The sequence below is a fragment of the Paramormyrops kingsleyae genome, chromosome 8 (assembly GCF_048594095.1).
Source record: "Paramormyrops kingsleyae isolate MSU_618 chromosome 8, PKINGS_0.4, whole genome shotgun sequence".
Classification (NCBI taxonomy): domain Eukaryota; kingdom Metazoa; phylum Chordata; class Actinopteri; order Osteoglossiformes; family Mormyridae; genus Paramormyrops; species Paramormyrops kingsleyae.
Window position 1 is genome coordinate 19,142,337 of NC_132804.1, and position 11,905 is coordinate 19,154,241.

The 11,905-nt window shown below is 44.6% G+C and overlaps 1 long non-coding RNA gene across 1 annotated transcript; it reads left to right on the forward strand.

The window, feature by feature from the left end:
* Positions 1 to 367: 367 nt before the first annotated feature.
* On the forward strand, positions 368 to 5,905 carry LOC140592199 (uncharacterized). The gene is made up of 3 exons (XR_011992487.1): positions 368 to 822; positions 4,195 to 4,228; positions 4,706 to 5,905. It is a non-coding gene; the product is annotated as an uncharacterized lncRNA (long non-coding RNA).
* The last annotated feature ends 6,000 nt before the right edge of the window (positions 5,906 to 11,905 follow it).

Consider the following 11,905-nt stretch of genomic DNA (forward strand, 5'->3'; position numbering starts at 1 on the left):
GCCGAATGGCCTCCTCTCGTTTGTAAATCTCTTATGTTCTTATGTAACAAGGCCCTGATTGACACCAGAGCCTTGAGTCTTGCAGTAATTACTGTGATTAGAAAGTAATTAGATCGTTTAGGGATGGGGGGTATCGGCATGTCTGCGTGCATGTCATCAGGACTCACTCAAAGCCAGATTTGTATCTGTCACAGACTTGTATGTCGTGGTTGTGGTGGACTGTGGCTCATTTTTATGTTCTGGCATTGTGATGGAGTAGCTTTGTATTGGGTAGTTAAACCCGTGTGCGTATGTGTGTCTTTATAATCCTTTTTGTTTTCTGCAGCAACTTCACTGCACCACAATGAAAGCAATAAAATATCTGGTATCAGGGCTGGTCTTTTATGTTACCAAAAAATAAACACTTGCCAGCTTTCCTTCAATTTATCGAAATCTGCTTGCCTGCTCTTTTTTGTTGTTCCATCTGCCTGTTTCGCGCTGTTCAGGGCTGTAAAACGTCTCCTGAGGTAAGATTTACGGCAGCTTTTCTGCCTCCCCGTTTTTTTCATAAATGCCGGATTCCTATCTTGTGTCTCTTCCAAGTGAACGTGGCATTTAAAAACCAGAAGAAGGAAAAAAAGAAAAACAAAAAACGTGCTGCAGATTGCATCCTAGTGCACTGCCCGATCGGTCCAAGTCGAGAGGGAACCCGCGAGGTGGCCTTGCTGCTGGACTGCGGACACACCCTGCACCGGGAGCTGTGAGGAGGGTGCGGGCGTCGAGATCGGTCTGTGTTACCGTGTGATGCAACCAGGAGAGGCCAGAGCTCTTCATTCCAGCATGGTAGGATGCTTAAAAGCTTTTCAGGACACAAGGTGTGTGTGTGCCTGTGTACACCTGTCTCTGCCTTTCAATACTCTTTAATCATAACAGAATTAATGGTGCCAGTTCCAGGCCTGTCACCGTAAAGCCTGCCGTCAGTAATTCACTTCACCTTGTGGGACTTCTTGCTCTAACCTTTGAATCATACTTATGTGTCGGTATGAGAGTCCCATTGCAACAAGATGCAATTCAAGATGAGATGAGAGCCGTCAGTTTCATTTGAGTTATAAAATTCTGCGTTTGGTTTTATTCTGCAGTGCAACTTGGCCTTTTGTTGTAGTTAATAACTTTTAATTACTTGATAAAGGAATGGGGATTTACTGAGGAAGTGTCATGTGATGAGAAGCAGTGCTGTTTCCCAGAAAATGCGTACGCACACATGCACACACATGCTCACACACACATGCATGCATGCATGCACACACAGACACATGCATGCACGCGCACGCACACACACACACACCCGCTCGCACATGTAGGGTAAACATATCCTTATGGGGACCGCTCATTCATGCACACATACACACACACACACATACACACACACGCACAGACACACAGATGACTGCTCCCTAACAATCCCTTATTGCCCCCCAAGGCTCTTGGCACCTCCCTCGGTGGCTTTCACGTGTCATTGGAGTCGGGTTACGTTTTTTAGCCCAAATGGTGCACGATTGCAGAGGCCTGCACCACGGCCAGGTGTAATAAACTAGGAATTTAGTGGATAAACAGATGGGGAAGGTGCCTGCCTGGTCAGATGTCACTTGATGACGTCAAGAACAAAGTTCCTCCATTCCAGAATTAAAGAGAATCCTCTTTCCCGTGGACCGAAGGTTTCTGGTTTGAATCCCAAGAGGGATTCTTCTGTTGTGCCCTTGTATCCTGGTTTGTTCCTTTGGTTAAATACACTTTTTCTTTAGTGTTATGCTTTCAAGGAAGAATTCTGTTACAGGTGTAGTAAAACCAGAATGAATATACCTTTAGAGGGACATCTTGGTCTCAAAGGTGTGTGCCGGGTTTGGCTGGTGGTGTGGACCAACACGTCTCCCTCCAAAGGTTGCGGGCATTGTTAGTCACCACTCCGCAAAGGAAGTCACCTTACGACCACAAAGAAAGCCAATAGCATGGCGCGTGATTTCCAAGGACCCCTAGGGGCCAAGATGCTACCTCCTGGAACCTTCAGCAGTGTGCTGTTATTATAGGCAAACAGCTGGGCCTTATATTCTCCTACTGATCGTAGATAGCAGTTTGTACACACTATGCACAATATAATATAAATTAATTAAATAACAGCATAATAATACTGGGGCACTCAATGATTTATCATTTAGCGATGAAGCCTTACAGCTGGAGGGTTGTAGGTTTGATTCCTGCCTCGGCATGTGGAGTTTGCATTTGTTTCTGCAGGTTTGCTCCCAGTTGAAAAAGTGCGTGGTTAAGTGAGTTGGTGTCTGAATTGCCCGTCATGCATGAGTGTGTGTGCCCAGAGACGGGGCGATGTCGGTGTTGTTTGATGTCAGTTTCTGCATTTCTTGTGTTTGGAATGAATTCAGTCAAGATTAAACCACCTTGAACACTAAAAATTTAAAGAGTTTAGAAACACCCGAGGTAGGAAAATCTCGGTTTTCTGTAATGACACTTTATGTGCCTGACTGCTGTTAATGCTTCTGTAAGCTTGTTAACACTATCGGTGCACGAAGCTGATTCTGCTTCAGGTTCTGATCCTGATTCACCAATGGACTCAGGAGTCGAGACTCCAACTGACCAGAAATCAGGCTTAGATCGTCCCAGAGGTTCATGAACCCGATTGGTCAATCAGAGTGTGGGTTGCGGGGGGATTAGGGAGAGGGCCTCTCTGATCATGTGTTTTGCATGCGTGTTGCGGGGGATTAGGGAGAGGGCCCCTCTAATCATGCGGTTTACATACGTGTTGCGGGGGGATTAGGGAGAGGGCCTCTCTGATCATGCGGTTTGCATGCGTGTTGCGGGGGGATTAGGGAGAGGGCCTCTCTGATCATGCGGTTTGCATGACTGTTTCGGGGGGATTAGGGAGAGGGCCTCTCTGATCATGCGGTTTGCATGCATGTATGTTGCGGGGGGATTAGGGAGAGGGCCTCTCTGATCATGCGGTTTGCATGCATGTTGCGGGGGGATTAGGGAGAGGGCCTCTCTGATCATGCGGTTTGCATGACTGTTTCGGGGGGATTAGGGAGAGGGCCTCTCTGATCATGCAGTTTGCATACGTGTTGCGGGGGGATTAGGGAGAGGGCCTCTCTGATCATGCGGTTTGCATGCGTGTTGCGGGGGGATTAGGGAGAGGGCCTCTCTGATCATGCGGTTTGCATGCGTGTTGCGGGGGGATTAGGGAGAGGGCCTCTCTGATCATGCGGTTTGCATGCGTGTTGCGGGGGGATTAGGGAGAGGGCCTCTCTGATCATGCGGTTTGCATGCGTGTTGCGGGGGGATTAGGGAGAGGGCCTCTCTGATCATGCGGTTTGCATGCGTGTTGCGGGGGGATTAGGGAGAGGGCCTCTCTGATCATGCGGTTTGCATGCGTGTTGCGGGGGGATTAGGGAGAGGGCCTCTCTGATCATGCGGTTTGCATGCGTGTTGCGGGGGGATTAGGGAGAGGGCCTCTCTGATCATGCGGTTTGCATGCGTGTTGCGGGGGGATTAGGGAGAGGGCCTCTCTGATCATGCTGTTTGCATGCGTGTTGCGGGGGGATTAGGGAGAGGGCCTCTCTGATCATGCGGTTTGCATACGTGTTGCGGGGGGATTAGGGAGAGGGCCTCTCTGATCATGCGGTTTGCATGCGTGTTGCGGGGGGATTAGGGAGAGGGCCTCTCTGATCATGCTGTTTGCATGCGTGTTGCGGGGGGATTAGGGAGAGGGCCTCTCTGATCATGCTGTTTGCATGCGTGTTGCGGGGGGATTAGGGAGAGGGCCTCTCTGATCATGCGGTTTGCATGACTGTTTCGGGGGGATTAGGGAGAGGGTCTCTCTGATCATGCGGTTTGCATGCATGTTGCGGGGGGATTAGGGAGAGGGCCTCTCTGATCATGCGGTTTGCATACGTGTTGCTTCTTGTCATGCCGCAGCGGTTTCTTTGGTTCTTGCACATTCCGATTAAATTTCAGGCTAATATTTGTCTCCTTGGAATTGAACAAACACCAGCGTGGATTTGCATTTTTTACAACCGATTTCAGACCATGAGGATAATCTTAATGTGACTTGTCAGTCTGGTTGTTCATTCTCAGTTATCTGATCCCTTGCGTCTCTGTCATGACAGTGTCCCCATGCAAACCGGTATGTGCGTTTCTCTCACTTTGTAGGTGTCTACAAGAGATAGAGAAGGACAGACTCCTGGTAGGTATGGGAATTGCAAAGTGGTCTTTTTGTTTCTGCAACTTAAGTGAAATCCTGCTGCTTATAGGCTGATTTATACTTCTGCATACACCATTGCTATCTGTGTACCCACATATACCCTATACCCAGAAAGGGCCGCTGTGTATGCAAATTTTAATTATAACTAACTAATTAGAGGACTGATTGGCTGAGGAGTCCTCACACCTGGGTTTGAACAGCTGACCTAAAGGTTACCCCAAAAACCTGCATACACACCGGCCCTTTGTGGATAAGATTGCCCACCCCTGCCACACACCGTAGCCTATGCTGTAGCCCAACACACAATTGCCTAGAAATGTAACTATGAGCGTCACTGGCATAACTATGGTGTCCGGTTTGTGGCTTTGCCGTACCGATGATGCAGATTCACAAGGGAAGTATAAACTAGTCTTCTCTCCTCGTGTTTTTGCATGGGTCTTTTTTACGCTCGTTTTCCAGGAAAAGGCGGTGTTGTTCCGGCATTAGAAGGAGGAAGACAGCTGTGCAGTGGGACACTGGCCACCTGGCTCCCATAGTGTTTCTAGAACTCTGAAACTCTACAGTTTGTGGACTAAGGGACATAGAGAGATGTTTGAATGCTTTGGTAAATGAAATAATATCTTACTTGATGTTTGCACAGGAATAGGTATATTGCAATGCTTCTTTTCATAGATTCTGTCTTGTGCTCCTTTAAAACAGAAGTGAGCATTACGGTCACAGTGTAAGGTCAGGCCATTTATCAGGAACCTCTAACCCCTGGAACATTTTTTTATTTTTTTTGGTGGGGGGGGGGGGAGGTTAAGGGCCCTGTGAGATCACTCTGCTGACCCTGGGATTTGAACTGGTGATCTTCTGATCACAGGCACAGAGGCATAACTCAGTGAGACGCATTCCCCTCTCCCCATTATAACCACATTACAGCCAGAGTTTACAGTTATTATTTATTATTTCAAAACGATGACCTTCATGTTGTCACTCATATTTTCAAACCAAGCAAAGTAAAGAATTTTAGTAGTGGCTCTTTTGCTGGTTCTAATATTATATAAAGGCATATATCTTAAGGTGTAGCTGCTCCATTCCGTTTGCAAATGGTTTACGCAGCAGTACAGCACTGGTGCGTGAACATTCTTACACATCAGTTACTTATAATCTCATCTGTCCCGTCACCTGTCAAAAATGTAGAAAATGGGACACAGTCACAGGAGCAAAAAACAGATGGTTCTGTGGTTCCAGTTCAAAATAATCTGACGTGTTCGTAAAACCAATTAGACCCATTTCTGAAGAGCAAACATCTCACTGTGCTGGTTTTTGGATTATGCTATTATTGCTTCTGTAGCGCCCATGAACAAATGGTTACTAGGTATTAGTATTATTCTTCTATTTAGTTAATTAAGAAGCTCTTGCTAAGAGGTTTATAGTAATTTACAGAAATTTAAAGTGAATTATGTATTTTTAAATTGGAATTAAAAAAATAGGGGAAACAAAGCAAAATATTATGGAAAAAAACTGGAATTACTTCCAAAACCCTTTAAAACATGGTATTATACCCCTGGAAAGGTATCCATAAAAGTTCAGTGACAAATGTAATTAATATTTGTAATTATTATTATTATTATTGCTGTTGTTATTATTATTACATAAATAACCAGGGATTATGGATGTCAGCAGCTTGGGTGGGGGGGTGGGGGGGGGGTGAGTTCATGGTGACTGACGCCGAGTGACACAGATGCTTGTGTCAGTACCGCAGAAGGTGCCAGAACAGCAGGTCACATCAGGACACGTCAGGGTCTGTTCTGTACTCTCAGGGGCATATGACCCACAAGCTCCCAGGGATCTTATCAGGAAATACAGGTGCAATTGCTCAGTTAGCAGCAGAGGACCCTGGGAGATGTAGTTAGTGAAAAGTGAAGTTCAGCAAAAAATGTGGTGAAGTGATTATGATGAAAGGTGGGTGGAGTTTCATGCTCGATGCACGAATCTAAGATTGGGGCTGTAAGCTGCCCCCCTTCTTTCTGAGAATAACTTCAGCTCAAACTGTGAGTAATTAACACTGTTTAGGCTGCAGAACTGGTTTTATGAATGAAAAGCAGACAATTGCATATAATAAGTGTATGTCATGTGAAATATTTTATGTATTTATTATAATCTTAAGCCAATGGCAGTCATGTGCAGTGTACATTCATATACTGTAATCCTTCTGGAGGCATGTGTTCCCAAAACTTTCTTGTAACGCCTTACTTTACTGACAAATGTACAGAAATTGTCTGGATGTGGATTTTAAAATGTTTTTGTTTTTGTTATAATTTGGTGTTATGCTTCAGGCTAAAGATGCATCATTATTATCATTACTAATAGAATATTTTACTAGTACAATCATTATTATGGTGAGTGAGAAAATGAATTAGAATTGTGTGTGTGTGTGTGCAAGCGGGTTTACCTATCCTTATGGGGACATAATGTCCCCATAACGTAATAAATATCCGTTTTTTTCCCTTATGGGGGCCGGTTTCCTGGTCCCCATAAGGGAAAACTCTATTTTATAAAAATCGGTGACTGCTATGAAAAAACTAAAACTGCAAAAACTCTTGTATTTTGTTAGGTTACTTATGGTTATGGTTAGGGCAGGGTAGGGGTTAAGGTTGTCATAGTTAGCGTTAGCATTTTTCCCATTGAAATGAATGAGCGGTCCCCATAAGGATATGTTTACCCTACATGTGCGCGCGCACGTGTGTGTGTGTGTGCGCATGTGTGTGTGATATCAAAGCCTGCTTTGAATGGAGTGGAAAAGCCAGCGCCTCTGCACATGTGACCCGCCTCCCCCGAGCACACGGGCGTGCCCATGTATGGCGTTCCTCCGCGCGCACCAGCACCACCGCCTTAAGAGGACGCCCCTTGTGTTCCTCCGTCTCAGAGCTCAGTGCCGTGCCTATCCCGCTTCCAGGACCGTCCGCGTCACAGCAGCTTGTTAACGCCCAGAGGCAGGTGACAAAGCACACGCTGTAGATTGTTTCCCTTTAGCAACGCGGCTCCATGTAGCTTCTCTGCTATATTCTTCATCCATTATGCCACCTGTCTGTGTTTTTATCTCATTTTCTCCTCTTTTGTTCCCCAGTTTTCCCTTCCACCTTCTCAGCCAACACTGACACTTTTTAGCCTAATTTCTGCTGCCTTATGTGACCATGAGACTGTACAAGTGATTTATGCTATTACCTTAGATTGGCCTTTTGAAACAGCTCCATGTATTACATTTCAGAATCGCCCCCCCCCAACACACACACACACACACACCATATCAGCGGCAGCGTGGGTACACTCTGTCACCCTGCCAGCTCTCAAAAGGGGCCTAGTGTGCTCTCTCCTTGGCTCTTTGCTATTTACTGCCCCTCCAAACCCCGTAATAATATTATGTCACAGTAAGTAGCTAAGGGTCTGTTGCTAAGCTGTCAAAATCTGTGAGGACAGTTAAGTGCCTGAGATGTTTAGGATAACGATTTCGCCTTTGCCTGTTGCACCCCATGTCCGTGTGCTAGTGACGTCTCTCCTTCCTGCTCAGTGCAAAGCTGCGAAGCTCAGACAGTAAGTAAGTTATGTTCAGGAAGCCGACAACAGGCCATTTTCACGCCTGCTAACAGACAAACTGGGCAATTTTATCAGCCCGCTCATGACATTATTGTTTGGCCAAGTTGAGTGATATACACAAAATGATTTTGCTCGCTAAATAAAACCTGTCATGTGACAATTATTACATCATCGCCTGATCGCGATTATTTGCGCTGACCGTGGTTATTTTGCATAACTGCCAGAATTGTCTCTATCTCTATAAAATTAGTTGGATGAAACATAAATATCATGCCTCTATTAGTATTTCCATGGAATGTTTGACTAGTACTTGTTTAATGGCGTCATCTCATCGCGCTTCTTTGGATTCTTTGTGTTCTCTGTCTGTTTAATAAAAGTTCTGTAGAACACCAGTGCGTGTTTATGGGCCTTGTTAGGTGTCTCAGTCATGATGGGGAGACTATACGCATCCCTGATGGTTGCCAGTATTTAGTTGCAGCAGCAAAGTCAGCAGACTATCCCGATAGGACAAACAACTAGAGAAATATATACATAAAAACATGATATATACAGGTATATGGCCGAAACAAACTTAATATTTCAGTTCAACATGAACTAAAGCTATAGGTTTACCAAAATACCATGTAACAACACATGTAATAACTTGACCAAGAGTCAATGAAGATTCATTTTAGTTATTACGTATTTCATTTTCATCATCTAAAACTCCTGCATTATCTAATAACCACCGCTATATGTAATAATGTGTTACACAATGTGGGGAAATTTGTTACATATTGCATTAGTACATTTTCATCATAAAAAAGTACAACTCCCGCGTTTTGTAATAACTACTGCAATATGCAATCATTTATTGCAAAATGCAGGAAAATGTTTTACATATTGTGTTCAAGCTGTCTATTACACAATACGACAGATTATTACAAAATTTATTTGACACATTTTATCAAAGTTATTACGTAATTACACACCATGTCGCTGGATAGCGGCAATTTCAGCTGAAACTAAAATTTCATATATGGGATATTTAAGCAATGGTATTTATTCCAAAATGGGAAATAGATGACCAGAGCATTTAAAATGACAAGCAATGATTTTTTTTAATCAGTGGAATCATTAACACCAGGGTCCTGTGCGGGAGGTACAAATCAGGTAGGTGGTACAGTTCGGGTAGCGACAACACCAGCTGTTTATCTCCAGGCATTTACCTTTGTATTTGTGATTTATGTCATATCTACCCTGTACATTTTTTGTTTATGAAGCTAATCGAGTAGAAATGCAATTATTATGCTATAGTGTTCAATGCTGTTTAATAGTTCTTCTTCATAGGGGGCTTGTGTATTATTAAAGAATGATTAGGCTAACACTATAATCTGTAGAGCGTGGTGAGTGACTCAGTGGGCTAAATCTGTGACTGGAAGATTTCCCGTTCAAGCCCTGGTCTCAGCAGAACAGTCACATGTCCATGGGCCCCCGAGCGAGGCCCTTAACCCCCAGCTCCGGGGGAGTTGCACATTGGCTGACCCTGCACCGTGACCCCTAAGGTAAGGAGAGCAAAATGGGGCAGGTGAGGAGAAGAACTCCAGCGCACCTGCACCTGTATTTCTGCAAATGGCTAATAAAGAATTTATCATTTAAGAGTGATATAAGATTAACAGAAAAAGACAATTAAATCACAAATTGCAATTATGTGCATGACAATTAGCTGCCAGCTAGAATGCCATGATGGTGATAGCCCTAATGCCATAATGCCACGCAGGGTGCCCCCTGAGCCTTGTGCCCTGTGCTGCTTGGGTCAGGACCCAGGCCACCTTATGATAAATGGTTAGTTGATGCATGAATAGAATAAAATGAAATGAACCCATGAAGGCTGGATCATTGCTCTTGGTCATATGCGTGCGCGCACACATACACACACAGTCCATGAATGCATATCCTTAAGGGGACTCTCCATTCATTTATATGGGCATAACCCTGATCTTATCTAAGAAAACCCTAACCCCTAGCCAGCCCTATCCTTAAACGTAAGTAACCAATTTTACATTCACATATTTTAATAAAATTGAGTATTCCCTTGTGGGGACTGAAAAATGTCCCTACAAGGTAAAAAGCCTGTTTTTATTACATTGTGGGGACATTTGGTCCCCACGAAGTAATATATACAGTACACAAAATCATAGACACACAAACACAGAAAACCTTCTTTTTACAATTACAGGCTGATTTCAGGTGAGTGGAGGTGCTTGTCCCCTGCTTTTGGCCTGCCCTCAAAGCATCCCACAATGCAGTCCTGCATCCCACAATGCAATTCCCACTAAGACCTCCAGCTTCAATCTGGATGTTAACTGGAAGACCACGAAGCTGTCAGAGGCTGAGGCAACCCGATTTTCGACATTTAACATGGATAAATAAGGAAGCTGTCATGCTTTTCTCTGCTGTTCGAGGTTTTAATCTTGTTTCTGTCTATTATGGAGGAGCCACTGATTTTTTTCTCTACCCCTGGATCTGTGATAGCTACCCAGGGATTTATAATAACTGTAATAAATAATAGAATTTTTTATTTTTATGCCTGAATGATTAATCTGGGGATCAAGTAAAAAAAAAAAAGGTGCTTAACCTGTCTCTGAAAAACAAGCCATTAGCTGTTAGGAGCATCATTTAGGTCAGGGGTGGCCAATCTCATCCGCAAAGGGCCGGTGTGTATGCAGGTTTTTGGGATAACCTGTAGGTCAGCTGTTCAAACCCAGGTGTGAGGACTCATCATCCAATCAGTCCTCTAATTAGTAATGTAATTAGGGAGTTGCAGCGAAAACCCGCATACACAGCGGCCCTTTGCGGATAAGGTTGGCCACCCCTGGTTTAGCTGAATTCAGCTATATTTACTTCTACCTGATGGTGCAGCTTTCGTTACCTAGATCAGTCATGTTGGTTTGCAGGTATCAGTGGTTAATTTCATGGATGCGAAAGTGAATAAAAAGTCCCTGCTAAGTTGGAAGTGCAAGTGTCAGCAGTAAGCAGGACCCGCAGGCCAGAGGATTTTCATGTCAACCAATAGCTGCCCGTTCACAGGCATGACGAGGGAACTGAACGGGGGGGGGGGGGGGGGGTGTTTTTCCATAATTTTCCTTGGGGGTGTGTGTGTCCCCACGTGCTCATGTTTATGTAATGTTTGGCTTGAGAAGAGCTATTTGAAGCGATCTGGAACAGCTCAGAGTCTGCTGGTGTTGGACAATAAAAGCTTCTTTGTGTATCTGTTCGGCATGCGTTCAATGCATTACGCATAGCCAAAGCACGCCGAAAACAGTTAATATGACTAATCCATTACATTTTAAAAATACAATAAAAAATCAAAATGGTTTTCTTAAGAACAGGGTGCCAATGCAACCCACACACACTCAATAAAGGGCTACTTACGTACAACTGAATTAGTGTTTGGGGGGGGGGGCGGCAAAAGAGAATCATGGGTGCTGCAGCAGTGGTAACTTCACATGCCGTTGTCACGCATCGTGTGTGTGTGTGTGGGGGGGGGGGGGGGGGGGGGGGCAGCTGAATGGTCACACGCTTCCTTTGCTGGACCCAAACGGCACAGTGCCAAACTCCCAGGTCCCAGACCTGGCTCACTTCATGAGCTCCGCTGGGTTTGTTAGCATCCAAGGAATGTATGCTGGAATTGTGGTAAAGGACCCAAATTTGCGTCTGGAAAGTTCTTTAAGTATTGCGGGAATTTCTCTTCCGCCAGCCACTGCATAAAGATGTGGTAGGGGAGGTTCATTCGGCTAAGGCCGCTGTGAAACTGCGCAATGAGCTAAGTAACATTTATTGATCTATATTTACCTTTTATCTAGATACTTGCATATCACATTTATGTCTGTCCAGATATTTATATATGTAGTTCCTGTGCAATGAACCACCTCATCCCGCTGTGTTCACTTGATGAATGGTTTCACTTCTTTGAAAACGGAAACAAGCAGTATTTTCCAGATTCACACATTACACCCGGAATGCGTGGAATGTGCAGTGCGACCGTTAATCATGGTGAGGCGGGATGGCTTGTCTAATGGGAAGGGCTACACAAATGCA